The following is a 13,671-nucleotide window of genomic DNA, read 5'->3' as shown; positions in this document are numbered from 1 at the left end:
GGTTTAATGCCCCTGGGAAAAGTGGTGGAGGTCGCAGTACCTTAACAAGACGGTTTTAATGCCCCTTGGAAGAATGGTGGAGGTCGCAGTAGCTTAACAAGACTGTTTTAATGCCCCTTGGAAGAATGTTGGAGGTCGCAGTAGCTTAACAAGAAGGTTTTAATGCCTCTTGGAAAAATGGTGGAGGTCGCAGAAGCTTAACAAGATGGTTTTAATGCCCCTTGGAAGAAAGGTGGAGGTCGCAGTAGCTTAACAAGACGGTTTTAATGCCCATTGGAAGAATGTGGAGGTCGCAGTAGCTTAACAAGACGGTTTTAATGCCCCTGGGAAAAGTGGTGGAGGTCGCAGTAACTTAACAAGACGGTTTTAATGCCCCTTGGAAGAATGGTGGAGGTCGCAGTAGCTTAACAAGACGGTTTTAATGCCCCTTGGAAGAATGGTGGAGGTCGCAGTAGCTTAACAAGACGGTTTTAATGCCCCTTGGAAGATTGGTGGAGGTTTCAGTAGCTTAACAAGATGGTTTTAATGCCCCTTGGAAGAATGTTGGAGGTCGCAGTAGCTTAACAAGACGGTTTTAATGCCCCTTGGTAGAATGGTGGAGGTCGCAGTAGCGTAACAAGACAGTTTTAATGCCCCTTGGAAGAATGGTGGAGGTCGCAATAGCTTAACAAGATGGTTTTAATGCCCCTTGGAAGAATGGTGGAGGTCTCAGCAGCTTAACAAGACAGTTTTAATGACCCTGGGAAAAGTGATGGAGGTCGCAGTAGCTTAACAAGACGGTTTTAATGCCCCTTGGAAGAATGGTGGAGGTCGCAGTAGCTTAACAAGACGGTTTTGATGCCCCTTGGAAGAATGTTGGAGGTCGCAGTAGCTTAACAAGACGGTTTTAATGCCTCTTGGAAAAATGGTGGAGGTCGCAGAAGCTTAACAAGATGGTTTTAATGCCCCTTGGAAGAAAGGTGGAGGTCGCAGTAGCTTAACAAGACGGTTTTAATGCCCCTTGGAAGAATGGTGGAGGTCGCATTAGCTTAACAAGACGGTTTTAATGCCCCTGGGAAAAGTGGTGGAGGTCGCAGTAACTTAACAAGACGGTTTTAATGCCCCTTGGAAGAATGGTGGAGGTCGCAGTAGCTTAACAAGATGGTTTTAATGCCCCTAGGAAGAATGGTGGAGGTCGCAGTAGCTTAACAAGACGGTTTTAATGCCCCTTGGAAGAATGGTGGTGGTCGCAGTAGCTTAACAAGACGGTTTTAATGCCCCTTGGAAGATTGGTGGAGGTTGCAGTAGCTTAACAAGATGGTTTTAATGCCCCTTGGAAGAATGCTGGAGGTCGCAGTAGCTTAACTAGCCTGTTTTAATGCCCCTTGGAAGAATGGTGGAGGTCGCAGTAGCTTAACAAGACAGTTTTAATGCCCCTTGGAAGAATGGTGGAGGTCGCAGTAGCTTAACAAGACGGTTTTAATGCCTCTTTAAAGAATGGTGGAGGTCGAAGTAGCTTAACAAGACGGTTTTAATGCCCCTGGGAAAAGTGGTGGAGGTCGCAGTAACTTAACAAGACGGTTTTAATTCCCCTCGGAAGAATGGTGGAGGTCGCAGTAGCTTAACGAAATGGTTTTAATGCCCCTTTGAAGAATGGTGGAGGTCGCAGTAACTTAACAAGATGGTTTTAATGCCCCTGGGAAAAGTGGTGGAGGTCGCAGTAGCTAAACCAGATGGCTTTAATGCCCCTTGGAAAAGTGGTGGAGGTTGCAGTAGCTTAACAAGACGATTTTAAATGCCCCTTGGAAAAGTAGTGGAGGTCGCAGTAGCTTAAAAAGACGGTTTTAATGCCCCTTTGAAGAATGGTGGAGGTCGCAGTAGCTTAACAAGACGGTTTTAATGCCCCTTTGAAGAATGGTAGAGGTCGCAGTAGCTTAACAAGACGGTTTTAATGCCCCTGCGAAAAGTGGTGGAGTTCGCAGTAGCTTAACAAGATGGTTTTAATGCCCATTGGAAGAATGGTGGAGGTCGCAGTAGCTTAACAAGACGGTTTTAATGTCCCTTGGAAAAGTCTTGGAGGTCGCAGTAGCTTAACAAGACGGTTTTAATGCCCCTTGGAAAAGTGGTGGAGGTAGCACTAGCTTAACAAGACGGTTTTAATTCCCCTCGGAAGAATGGTGGCGGTCGCAGTAGCTTAACAAGACGATTTTAATGCCCCGTGGACGAATGGTGGAGGTCGCAGAAGCTTAACAAGACAGTTTTAATGCCCCTTGGAAGATTGGTGGAGGTTGCAGTAGCTTAACAAGATGGTTTTAATACCCCTTGGAAGAATGCTGGAGGTCGCAGTAGCTTAACTAGCCTGTTTTAATGCCCCTTGGAAGAATGGTGGAGGTCGCAGTAGCTTAACAAGACAGTTTTAATGCCCCTTGGAAGAATGGTGGAGGTCGCAGTAGCTTAACAAGACGGTTTTAATGCCTCTTTAAAGAATGGTGGAGGTCGAAGTAGCTTAACAAGACGGTTTTAATGCCAATGGGAAAAGTGGTGGAGGTCGCAGTAACTTAACAAGATGGTTTTAATGCCCCTTGGAAGAATGGTAGAGGTCGCAGCAGCTTAACAAGACGGTTTTAATTCCCCTTGGAGGAATGGTGGCTTAACAAGACGGTTTTAATGCCCCTTAGAAGAATGGTGGAGGTCGCAGTAGCTTAACAAGACGGTTTTAATGCCCCTTGGAAGAATGGTGGAGGTCACAGTAGCTTAACAAGACGGTTTTAATGCCCCTTGGAAGATTGGTGGAGGTTTCAGTAGCTTAACAAGATGGTTTTAATGCCACTTGGAAGAATGTTGGAGGTCGCAGTAGCTTAACAAGACGGTTTTAATGCCCCTTGGTAGAATGGTGGAGGTCGCAGTAGCTTAACAAGACAGTTTTAATGCCCCTTGGAAGAATGGTGGAGGTCGCAATAGCTTAACAAGATGGTTTTAATGCCTCTTGGAAGAATGGTGGAGGTCGAAGTAGCTTAACAAGAGGTTTTTAATGCCCCTGGGAAAAGTGGTGGAGGTCGCAGTAACTTAACAAGATTGTTTTAATGCCCCTTGGAAGAAAGGTGGAGGTCGCAGTAGCTTAACAAGACGGTTTTAATGCCCCTTGGAAGAATGGTGGAGGTCTCAGCAGCTTAACAAGACAGTTTTAATGACCCTGGGAAAAGTGATGGAGGTCGCAGTAGCTTAACAAGACGGTTTTAATGCCCCTTGGAAGAATGGTGGAGGTCGCAGTAGCTTAACAAGACGGTTTTGATGCCCCTTGGAAGAATTTTGGAGGTCGCAGTAGCTTAACAAGACGGTTTTAATGCCTCTTGGAAAAATGGTGGAGGTCGCAGAAGCTTAACAAGATGGTTTTAATGCCCCTTGGAAGAAAGGTGGAGGTCGCAGTAGCTTAAAAAGACGGTTTTAATGCCCCTTGGAAGAATGCTGGAGGTCGCAGTAGCTTAACTAGCCTGTTTTAATGCCCCTTGGAAGAATGGTGGAGGTCGCAGTAGCTTAACAAGACAGTTTTAATGCCCCTTGGAAGAATGGTGGAGGTCGCAGTAGCTTAACAAGACGGTTTTAATGCCTCTTTAAAGAATGGTGGAGGTCGAAGTAGCTTAACAAGACGGTTTTAATGCCCCTGGGAAAAGTGGTGGAGGTCGCAGTAACTTAACAAGATAGTTTTAATGCCCCTTGGAAGAATGGTGTTGGTCGCAGCAGCTTAACAAGACGGTTTTAATGCCCCTTGGAGGAATGGTGGCTTAACAAGACGGTTTTAATGCCCCTTAGAAGAATGGTGGAGGTCGCAGTAGCTTAACAAGACGGTTTTAATGCCCCTTGGAAGAATGGTGGAGGTCGCAGTAGCTTAACAAGACGGTTTTAATGCCCCTTGGAAGATTGGTGGAGGTTTCAGTAGCTTAACAAGATGGTTTTAATGCCCCTTGGAAGAATGTTGGAGGTCGCAGTAGCTTAACAAGACGGTTTTAATGCCCCTTGGTAGAATGGTGGAGGTCGCAGTAGCTTAACAAGACAGTTTTAATGCCCCTTGGAAGAATGGTGGAGGTCGCAATAGCTTAACAAGATGGTTTTAATGCCTCTTGGAAGAATGGTGGAGGTCGAAGTAGCTTAACAAGACGTTTTTAATGCCCCTGGGAAAAGTGGTGGAGGTCGCAGTAACTTAACAAGATTGTTTTAATGCCCCGTGGAAGAAAGGTGGAGGTCGCAGTAGCTTAACAAGACGGTTTTAATGCCCCTTGGAAGAATGGTGGAGGTCTCAGCAGCTTAACAAGACAGTTTTAATGACCCTGGGAAAAGTGATGGAGGTCGCAGTAGCTTAACAAGACGGTTTTAATGCCCCTTGGAAGAATGGTGGAGGTCGCAGTAGCTTAACAAGATGGTTTTGATGCCCCTTGGAAGAATTTTGGAGGTCGCAGTAGCTTAACAAGACGGTTTTAATGCCTCTTGGAAAAATGGTGGAGGTCGCAGAAGCTTAACAAGATGGTTTTAATGCCCCTTGGAAGAAAGGTGGAGGTCGCAGTAGCTTAACAAGACGGTTTTAATGCCCCTTGGAAGAATGGTGGAGGTCGCATTAGCTTAACAAGACGGTTTTAATGCCCCTGGGAAAAGTGGTAGAGGTCGCAGTAACTTAACAAGACGGTTTTAATGCCCCTTGGAAGAATGATGGAGGTCGCAGTAGCTTAACAAGACGGTTTTATTGCCCCTTGGAAGATTGGTGGAGGTTGCAGTAGCTTAATAAGATGGTTTTAATGCCCCTTGGAAGAATGTTGGAGGTCGCAGTAGCTTAACTAGACTGTTTTGATGCCCCTTGGAAGAATGGTGGAGGTCGCAGTAGCTTAACAAGACAGTTTTAATGCCCCTTGGAAGAATGGTGGAGGTCGCAGTAGCTTAACAAGACGGTTTTAATGCCTCTTTAAAGAATGGTGGAGGTCGAAGTAGCTTAACAAGACGGTTTTAATGCCCCTGGGAAAAGTGGTGGAGGTCGCAGTAACTTAACAAGATGGTTTTAATGCCCCTTGGAAGAATGGTGGAGGTCGCAGCAGCTTAACAAGACGGTTTTAATGCCCCTTGGAGGAATGGTGGCTTAACAAGACGGTTTTAATGCCCCTTGGAAGAATGGTGGAGGTCGCAGCAGCTTAACAAGACGGTTTTAATGCCCCTGGGAGAAGTGATGGAGGTCGCAGTAGCTTAACAAGACGGATTTAATGCCCCTTGGAAGAGTGGTGGAGGTCGCAGTAGCTTAACAAGACCATTTTAATGCCCCGTGGAAGAATGGTGGAGGTCGCAGTAGCTTAACAAGATGGTTTTAATGCCCCTTGTAAAAGTAGTGGAGGTCGCAGTAGCTTAACCAGACTGTTTTAATGCCCCTTGGAAAAGTGGTAGAGGTTGCAGTAGCTTAACAAGACGATTTTAATTCCCCTTGGAAGAATGGTGGAGGTTGCAGTAGCTTAACAAGACGGTTTTAATGTCCCTTGGAAAAGTCTTGGAGGTCGCAGTAGCTTAACAAGACGGTTTTAATGCCCCTTGGAAAGTGGTGGAGGTCGCACTAGCTTAACAAGACGGTTTTAATTCCCCTCGGAAGAATGTTGGCGGTCGCAGTAGCTTAACAAGACGATTTTAATGCCCCTTGGACGAATGGTGGAGGTCGCAGAAGCTTAACAAGACAGTTTTAATGCCCCTTGGAAAAGTGGTGGAGGTCGCAGTAGCTTTACCAGACGGCTTTAATGCCCCTTGGAAAAGTGGTGGAGGTTGCAGTAGCTTAACAAGACGGTTTTAATGCCCCTTGGAAGAATGGTGGAGGTCGCAGTAGCTTAACAAGATGGTTTTAATGCCCCTTTGAAGAATGGTGGAGGTCGCAGTAACTTAACAAGATGGTTTTAATGCCCCTGGGAAAAGTGGTGGAGGTCGCAGTAGCTAAACCAGATGGCTTTAATGCCCCTTGGAAAAGTGGTGGAGGTTGCAGTAGCTTAACAAGACGATTTTAAATGCCCCTTGGAAAAGTAGTGGAGGTCGCAGTAGCTTAACAAGACGGTTTTAATGCCCCTTTGAAGAATGGTGGAGGTCGCAGTAGCTTAACAAGACGGTTTTAATGCCCCTTTGAAGAATGGTAGAGGTCGCAGTAGCTTAACAAGACGGTTTTAATGCCCCTGCGAAAGGTGGTGAATGTCACAGTAGCTTAACAAGATGGTTTTAATGCCCCTTGGAAAAGTGGTGGAGGTCGCAGTAGCTTAACAAGATGGTTTTAATGCCCATTGGAAGAATGGTGGAGGTCGCAGTAGCTTAACAAGACGGTTTTAATGTCCCTTGGAAAAGTCTTGGAGGTCGCAGTAGCTTAACAAGACGGTTTTAATGCCCCTTGGAAAAGTGGTGGAGGTCGCACTAGCTTAACAAGACGGTTTTAATTCCCCTCGGAAGAATGGTGGCGGTCGCAGTAGCTTAACAAGACGATTTTAATGCCCCTTGGACGAATGGTGGAGGTCGCAGAAGCTTAACAAGACAGTTTTAATGCCCCTTGGAAAACTGGTGGAGGTCGCAGTAGCATAACAAGATGGTTTTAATGCCCCTTGGAAGAATGGTGGAGGTCACAGTAGCTTAACAAGACGGCTTTAATGCACCTTGGAAAAGTGGTGTAGGTTGCAGTAGCTTAACAAGATGGATTTAATGCCCCTTGGAAGAATGGTGGAGGTCGCAGTAGCTTAACAAGATGGTTTTAATGCCCCTTTGAAGAATGGTGGAGGTCGCAGTAGCTTAACAAGATGGTTTTACTGCCCCTGGGAAAAGTGGTGGAGGTCGCAGTAGCTTAACCAGATGGCTTTAATGCCCCTTGGAAAAGTGGTGGAGGTTGCAGTAGCTTAACAAGACAATTTTAATGCCCCTTGGAAGAATGGTGGAGGTCGCAGTAGCTTAACAAGACGGTTTTAATGCCCCTAGGAAAAGTGGTGGAGGTCGCAGTAGCTTAACAAGATGGTTTTAATGCCCCTTGGAAGAATGGTGGAGGTCGCAGTAGCTTAACAAGACGGTTTTAATGCCCCTTTGAAGAATGGTGGAGGTCGCAGTAGCTTAACAAGACGGTTTTAATGCCCCTGGGAAAAGTGGTGAATGTCGCAGTAGCTTAACAAGACGGTTTTAATGCCCATTGGAAAAGTGGTGGAGGTCGCAGTAGCTTAACAAGATGGTTTTAATGCCCATTGGAAGAATGGTGGAGGTCGCAGTAGCTTAACAAGACGGTTTTAATGCCCCTTGGAAAAGTGGTGGAAGTCGCAGTAGCTTAACAAGATGGATTTAATGTCCCTTGGAAAAGTGGTGGAGGTCGCAGGAGCTTAAAAAGATGGTTTTGATGCCCCTTGGAAAAGTGGTGGAGGTCGCACTAGCTTAACAAGACGGTTTTAATTCCCCGTGGAAGAATGGTGGCGGTCGCAGTAGCTTAACAAGATGATTTTAATGCCCCTTGGATGAATGGTGGAGGTCGCAGAAGCTTAACAAGACAGTTTTAATGCCCCTTGGAAAAGTGGTGGAGGTCGCAATAGCATAACAAGATGGTTTTAATGCCCCTTGGAAGAATGGTGGAGGTCGCAGTAGCTTAACAAGACGGTTTTAATGCCCCTTGGAAAAGTTGTGGTGGTTGCAGTAGCTTAACAAGACGGTTTTAATGCTCCTTGGAAGAAAGGTGGAAGTCGCAGTAGCTTAAAAAGACGGTTTTAATGCGCCTTGGAAGAATGGTGGAGTTCGCAGTAGCTTAACAAGACTATTTTAATGCCCCTTGGCAAAGTGGTGGAGGTCGCAGTAGCATAACAAGATGGTTTTAATGCCCCTTGGAACAATGGTGGAGGTCGCAGTAGCTTAACAAGATGGTTTTAATGCCCCTTTGAAGAGACGTGGAGGTCGCAGTGGAATAAATAGACGGTTTTAATGCCCCTTGGAAGAGACGTGGAGGTCGCAGTGGAATTAAAAGACAATATCAATGCCCCTGGGAAAAGTGATGGAGGTCGCAGTAGCTTAACAAGACGGTTTTCATGCCCCTTAAAAGAGCCATGCAGTACAGCATATTAAAAACATTATTCCCATTATTGGGGAGTGGGTATCCCATAGTCTTTGCCAATGCCTTCCAAGCAAAAGCTGCCAAAAATTAGGACGGAGGAACTTTCAATGCTGGCAATACGGACCACGGTCAACCTGGTGGTATAGTGGTGTTGGAGGCTGAGGATAAGGAGAAGAGCAAAATACAGCCGAAATGAGGAAGCGTATACCCATGTGTGGGTGTGAAGCGGTGCATGGGAATAGACCTCCCGAAATCACAAAGTGGATTTGACTTTATGTTACTCTGCAGTCATTTGGTGGTGATGAGAAGTCTGGCCCAATCCAGCCCTTGTTCATTATTATAAGAGCCAGCTTGTCAGCATTGTCAGTTGACAGGCAAGTGCGCTTATCAGTTATAATTCCCCCAGCGGCACTAAAAACACGCTCCGATAACACACTAGTGGCAGGGCAGGCCAGGACCTCCAAGGCGTACAGAGCGAGTTCATTCCAAGTGTCCAGCTTGGACACCCAATAATTAAAAGGCACAGAGGAATCACGGAGGACGCTGGTACGGTCGGCAAGGTACTCCCTCACCATCTTTTGAAACTTTCCACTCCTTGTGAGAGTACCCCGCGCCTCAGGGCCTGTAAGCTGGGCGGGTCTCAGAAAACTGTCCCAGAATGTTGACAGTGTTCCCCTGCCTCTGCTGGATTGGAATTGTGTCTCTCTCGCCTGTATGCCTTGGTTGGTCAACGAACTGTGACCTCTGCCGCTAGCGTGTTCAGATGGGAATTTTTTTAACAGTTCTGCAGCAAGGGCCTTCTGGTACTGCCACATTTTTGTAGACCTCTCTACCTCTGGAATAAGAGAGTGAAAATTCTCCTTGTAGCGGGGGTCTAAAAGTGTCACCAAAAAGTAATGACTGTCACCCAACATTTTGACAACGCGAGGGTCACGGTTAAGGCAGCGTAACATAAAGTCAGCCATGCGTGCTAGATTGGTAACGGGCAAGAATTCCGTGTCCTCACCAAGATGATGACTGACCATGCTCTCCTCCTCCTCCACATCCTCCTTCTCCTCCCCCCTGTCCTCAGGCCACCCACGCTGAACCGACTAGATGACAGTTGTATAGGTACTACCGTCTACAGCACATGATACCAGCTCCTGTTCTTCCTCCTCCTCCTCTCCCTCATTGTCCCCCAATGCACGTTGGGATGAGATGAGGCTGGGCTGTGTGTAATCACCCATTACGGGTTCTTGATCCATCTCATAATACTCTGGCTGCAATGCCTCCTCTTTAATTCTCTGCAGAGAGCGTTGCAAAAGACAGACAAGTGGGATGCTGACGCTAATGATGGCTTCATTGCCACTCACCATCTCGGTGGACTCCTCAAAGTTTGTCAGGATGGTACATCTGTCAGACATCCAGGTCCACTCCTGAGGTCTTATGTGTGGAGTCTGACCTGAATATAGACGGCATTGTTGCAGCTGGTACTCCACAACTGCTCTCTTCTGCTCACAAATCCTTTGCAACATGTGGAGGGTAGAGTTCCAACGTGTGGGGACATCACACACCAGTCGGTGTGCCAGAATCTGCAAACGCTGCTGCAACACAGCAAGGGAGGCGGAAGCTGTAGCCGCCTTGCGAAAATGAGCTGACAATTGGCATACTTTGACGAGAAAATCTGGCAACTCGGGGTAAGATTTAAGAAACCGCTGAACCACAAGGTTAAGCACATGAGCCAGGCATGGTACGTGTGTGATCTTGCCTCGCCTCAGAGCCGCCACCAGGTTACGGCCATTGTCACACACGACCATGCCTGGATGTAGGTTGAGCGGTCTCAGCCACAGATCTGCCTGCTCTTTCACAGCTGTCCACAACTCACAAGCAGTGTGAGGTTTATCACCTAAGCTATTGAGTTTCAGCACAGTCTGTTGCCGCTTGGCTGAGGCAGTACTGCAGTGCTTCCAGCTTGTAACTGATGTGGTGATATCTGAGATGTAGGCTGAATATGAGGAGGAGGAGGAGGATGATGCCCAGGAGCTGTACACTGTGGGGGCAACTCTGACAGATATAGGGCCCACAATCCTCGGTGTGGGGAGGTTATGTTCCGTCCCAAGGTCCGACTGGGTCCCGGCTTCCACTATGTTTACCCAGTGTGCCATCAGGGAGATGTACCGTCCCTGGTCACAAGCACTTGTCCTCGTGTCCGTTGTCAGGTGGACTCTCCCAGTAACTGCGTTGTTGAGGGCACGGCAGATGTTTTGGGACACGTGCTTGTGTAGTGCGGGGATGGCACACCGGGCAAAATAGTGTCGGCTGGGGACCGAGTACCGAGGGACGGCCACCGCCATAAGGTTGCGGAAGGATTCCGTCTCCACCAGCCTAAAAGGCAGCATTTCCAATGCAAGCAGTCGTGAAATGTGCGAATTTAGGACTATGGTCTGCGGGGCATTGGCTGCAAATTTGGGCTTTCGTTCAAAGCTCTGGGATATGGACAATTGAAATCTGCGGTGGGACGTGGAGGTGGACGTTGATGCTGTTTCTTGAGAAGCTGCCATAACAAGTGAAGACTGAGAGGAGGGGGCATCTTTGCATGCAGTATGGACAGGGGATTGCCTTGCATGCACAACAGGGGGTTCTATTACACGCACAACAGTGGAAGAAGCAGTGGTGACACCCGCTGACACTGGTCGTGGACCCTGGGGTTCGCCCCACAAAGTCGGGTGCTTTGCTGACATGTGCCTGATCATGCTGGTGGTAGTCAGGCTGGTAGTTTTGTCACCCCTGCTGATGCTTGCCTGGCAGGTGGTACAAATGGCCTTTTTGGGGTTATCAGCAGAGTCTTTAAAAAAAATCCAGACTCTGGAAGACCTACCGGTTGTACTGGCAATGTCACTCTTGTTGGTGTTACGCGGAACTGTTGCCCGCCCTCTGTGTGTGGCCACCACACTGCTTCTTCCTGCCTGTTGGGGTACTCTGCCTCCCTCCCCCTGTGTGCTGCTGGCCTCGCTCTGCGTGTCCTCCTGCCACGTTGGGTCAGTTACTAGATCATCCACCACCTCCTCCTCTTCCACTAGCGCACCACGATCCTCCTCCTCACTTCCTGGCAATTGTGTCTCGTCATCATCCACCTCTTGTGACAAATTGCCAGCGTCGACTTCCTGTGGCCGTGGCTGTTCAAATATTTGGGCATCGCTACATGGGATCTCCTCTTCCACCACTTCATGCAAAGCAGGCGAGGGGCACAAATATGGAAATGGACCAGTGAACAGCTTGTCAGCTGGGATCAGTTGCTGTCTGACAACACTCGGCATGGTGGGAGGAAGGAGCATCAGGGTGAGGAGGAGTATGTGGTCAAGACTCACGGCTACTAAAACTTGACCGTGTGGAAGACAGACCGGAGGTGGTGGTGCCCAGGTAACTAGAAGTATTATCTGCTATCCAATTAATAACCTGTTCACACTGATCAGTTCGTAATACTGGTGTTGTAGTGTGCTTCACTAGTAATTCGGTCAAGAAGTGGGAGCGAGAAGATGTGGCTGTTTCTTGTGGCACATTTTCATCTTGGCCACGGCCCCGTCCTCTACACGCACCATCACCAGAACGTCCAGTTCCACGTCCCTTGCCACGCGCCTTGCACATTGTAAATGAAGTAAAATAGCTTACAGTCGCACTATCAATGGAAAAAGGGTAATTGTTAGAACTCTCCTGTTAGGTTTTTTCTATTTTGCTGGTCACATGACCTTTTTGCCTATTTAATCATGCTCCGCCCTTCTGGCCATGCTGGACTTCATTGTAATTTCTACTCTTAAGCTAGCCAGGTGCTTTGTAACCTTTCTCAGTCAGTTTAGCTAGGTCTTTTGACCTTTATGTTCTTTGTTGTGTGTTTGTCTTTTTACTGCTACAATTTCTGCTAGGAGGTGTCCATCTTTCTCCCAGTTCCTAGTTCTTGCAGGGATCCCTCCCTCACATCTATAGGTCTTCGTTCAGACTAGCTGAGGACTTTAGCGGGTCTGATCGCAGGATCAGGTTCCCCGTTACATCGTAGGGATCTAGCTTAGTTCTATTGTAGGGACAGATCTCCTGTCTTTCCTTAGTGCTTGTAGCCTATCATAACAGTAAGTCCAGCCCAAAAATATCTCTAAAGAAAGACCTCCAGTTTCCATCATGGTGTCGGTTCAGGATTTGGCTCAACGCCTGCAGGGACTCCCTCTGGAGGTGGCCGAGCTCCAACAACACGTGAGTAGCTGTTCTGGAGCGCATTTTGTGTAGCCAAAGGTACGATTGCCTGACTTATTTTTTGGTGAACAACAAGATTTTTTTTCCTTTAAAAATGTTTGTTTATTGTATTTTCGTTTGAGATCCAGATCCTCTGGTGACAAATCACAGTGCATAGGGTTCATAATGTCACTTTTGCACAAAGAACCTCAGGGATGGGCCTTTTCTTTCCAACCTAGTGATCCGTGCTTTAGATCAGTGGATATTTTTTTTTCTGCTTGGGGTTGTTGTATGATGATCCTTATCGTGTCTCATCAGCTGAGACGGAATTGAGACTTTTGAGACAGGGATCAGGTAATGTGGAAAATTATTGTACTCACTTCCGTCAGTGGTATGCTCAGGTGGGGTGGAACGATTCAGCTCTGAAAAGTTTGTTTCTTGCTGGGCTAGGTGAAAGGGTTAAGGATCTGCTTATTGCTTATCTTACACCTGGAAACTTGCAGGAGGCAATGCAATTAGCTATACGGGTGGACAGGAGACTGCGTGCAAGGGTTAATGAGAGTAAATCCTTTGCCATGTCAGCTCCCAGTCTTGAGAGGGTCTGTACTGACATTGGAGAGCCGATGGAGATTGGGCCGATGTCACCCCGCTCTCAGGAAAAAGACCGCAGGTTTTCTGAAGGTTTGTGCTTTTATTGCGGAAAATCTGACCATTTCATTAAGAATTGTGTGCTTCGTATGAACTAAGAAAAAAAAAAAAAGGGCAGTTACGCCCGTATAGCCTGTTTAAACCCTAAGGGGGTATTTCTTTCTTCTACTACTGCTGCTCAGGAAGAATTAATTGAATTTCGGGTATTTGTGGATTGTGGTTCTACTCTGAATGCGATTGATGCGGGATTCTTGGAAAAACTTAAATTAAAACCCAAACCTTTGTCATCCCCTATTGCCGTGGTTTCTGTCGATGGCTCTCCCTTGAAATGTATTACTCACAAGGTTTATGAATTTCCCCTCACTATTAATGGTATTCACCCAGAAAATTTGGATTTGGTAGTATTAAATAATTTGCCTTCTCCAGTAATTTTGGGGTTACCCTGGTTAAAATTGCACAATCCTGTACTGGATTGGTCTACTAATGAAATTAAGTCCTGGAGCCCTAAGTGTTATGACAAGTGTTGTAATGGGCGCATTGCTGCTGTGGATAAAGGGGAATTACCTGTACCTATTCAGGATTTTTGTAAAGCCTTTTCTAAGGAGGAGTCGCAAATTTTGCCTCCCCATAGAGACTATGATTGTACCATTGAATTTGTCCCTGGAGCGACTCTTCCTAAAAGTCGTTTATTTAATCTTACTATTCCTGAGAGAAAGGCTTTGGAGGAATACATACAGACGAGCTTGGCCGCCGGTCATATCAGACCC

General features: G+C 47.0%; 1 protein-coding gene across 3 annotated transcripts in view; it reads left to right on the top strand.

The window, feature by feature from the left end:
- Nucleotides 1–13,671, top strand: part of LOC141154236 (bifunctional heparan sulfate N-deacetylase/N-sulfotransferase 3-like) — an 875,193-nt gene that overhangs the window by 712,350 nt on the left and 149,172 nt on the right. The window lies entirely within an intron of this gene.

The sequence above is a fragment of the Phyllobates terribilis genome, unplaced genomic scaffold, assembly GCF_046119375.1.
Source record: "Phyllobates terribilis strain yellow unplaced genomic scaffold, ASM4611937v1 Scaffold_1__5_contigs__length_1240528914, whole genome shotgun sequence".
Classification (NCBI taxonomy): Eukaryota; Metazoa; Chordata; class Amphibia; order Anura; family Dendrobatidae; genus Phyllobates; species Phyllobates terribilis.
The sequence above is the reverse complement of the archived record's forward strand: the minus strand, read 5'-3'. Positions and strand labels throughout refer to the sequence as shown.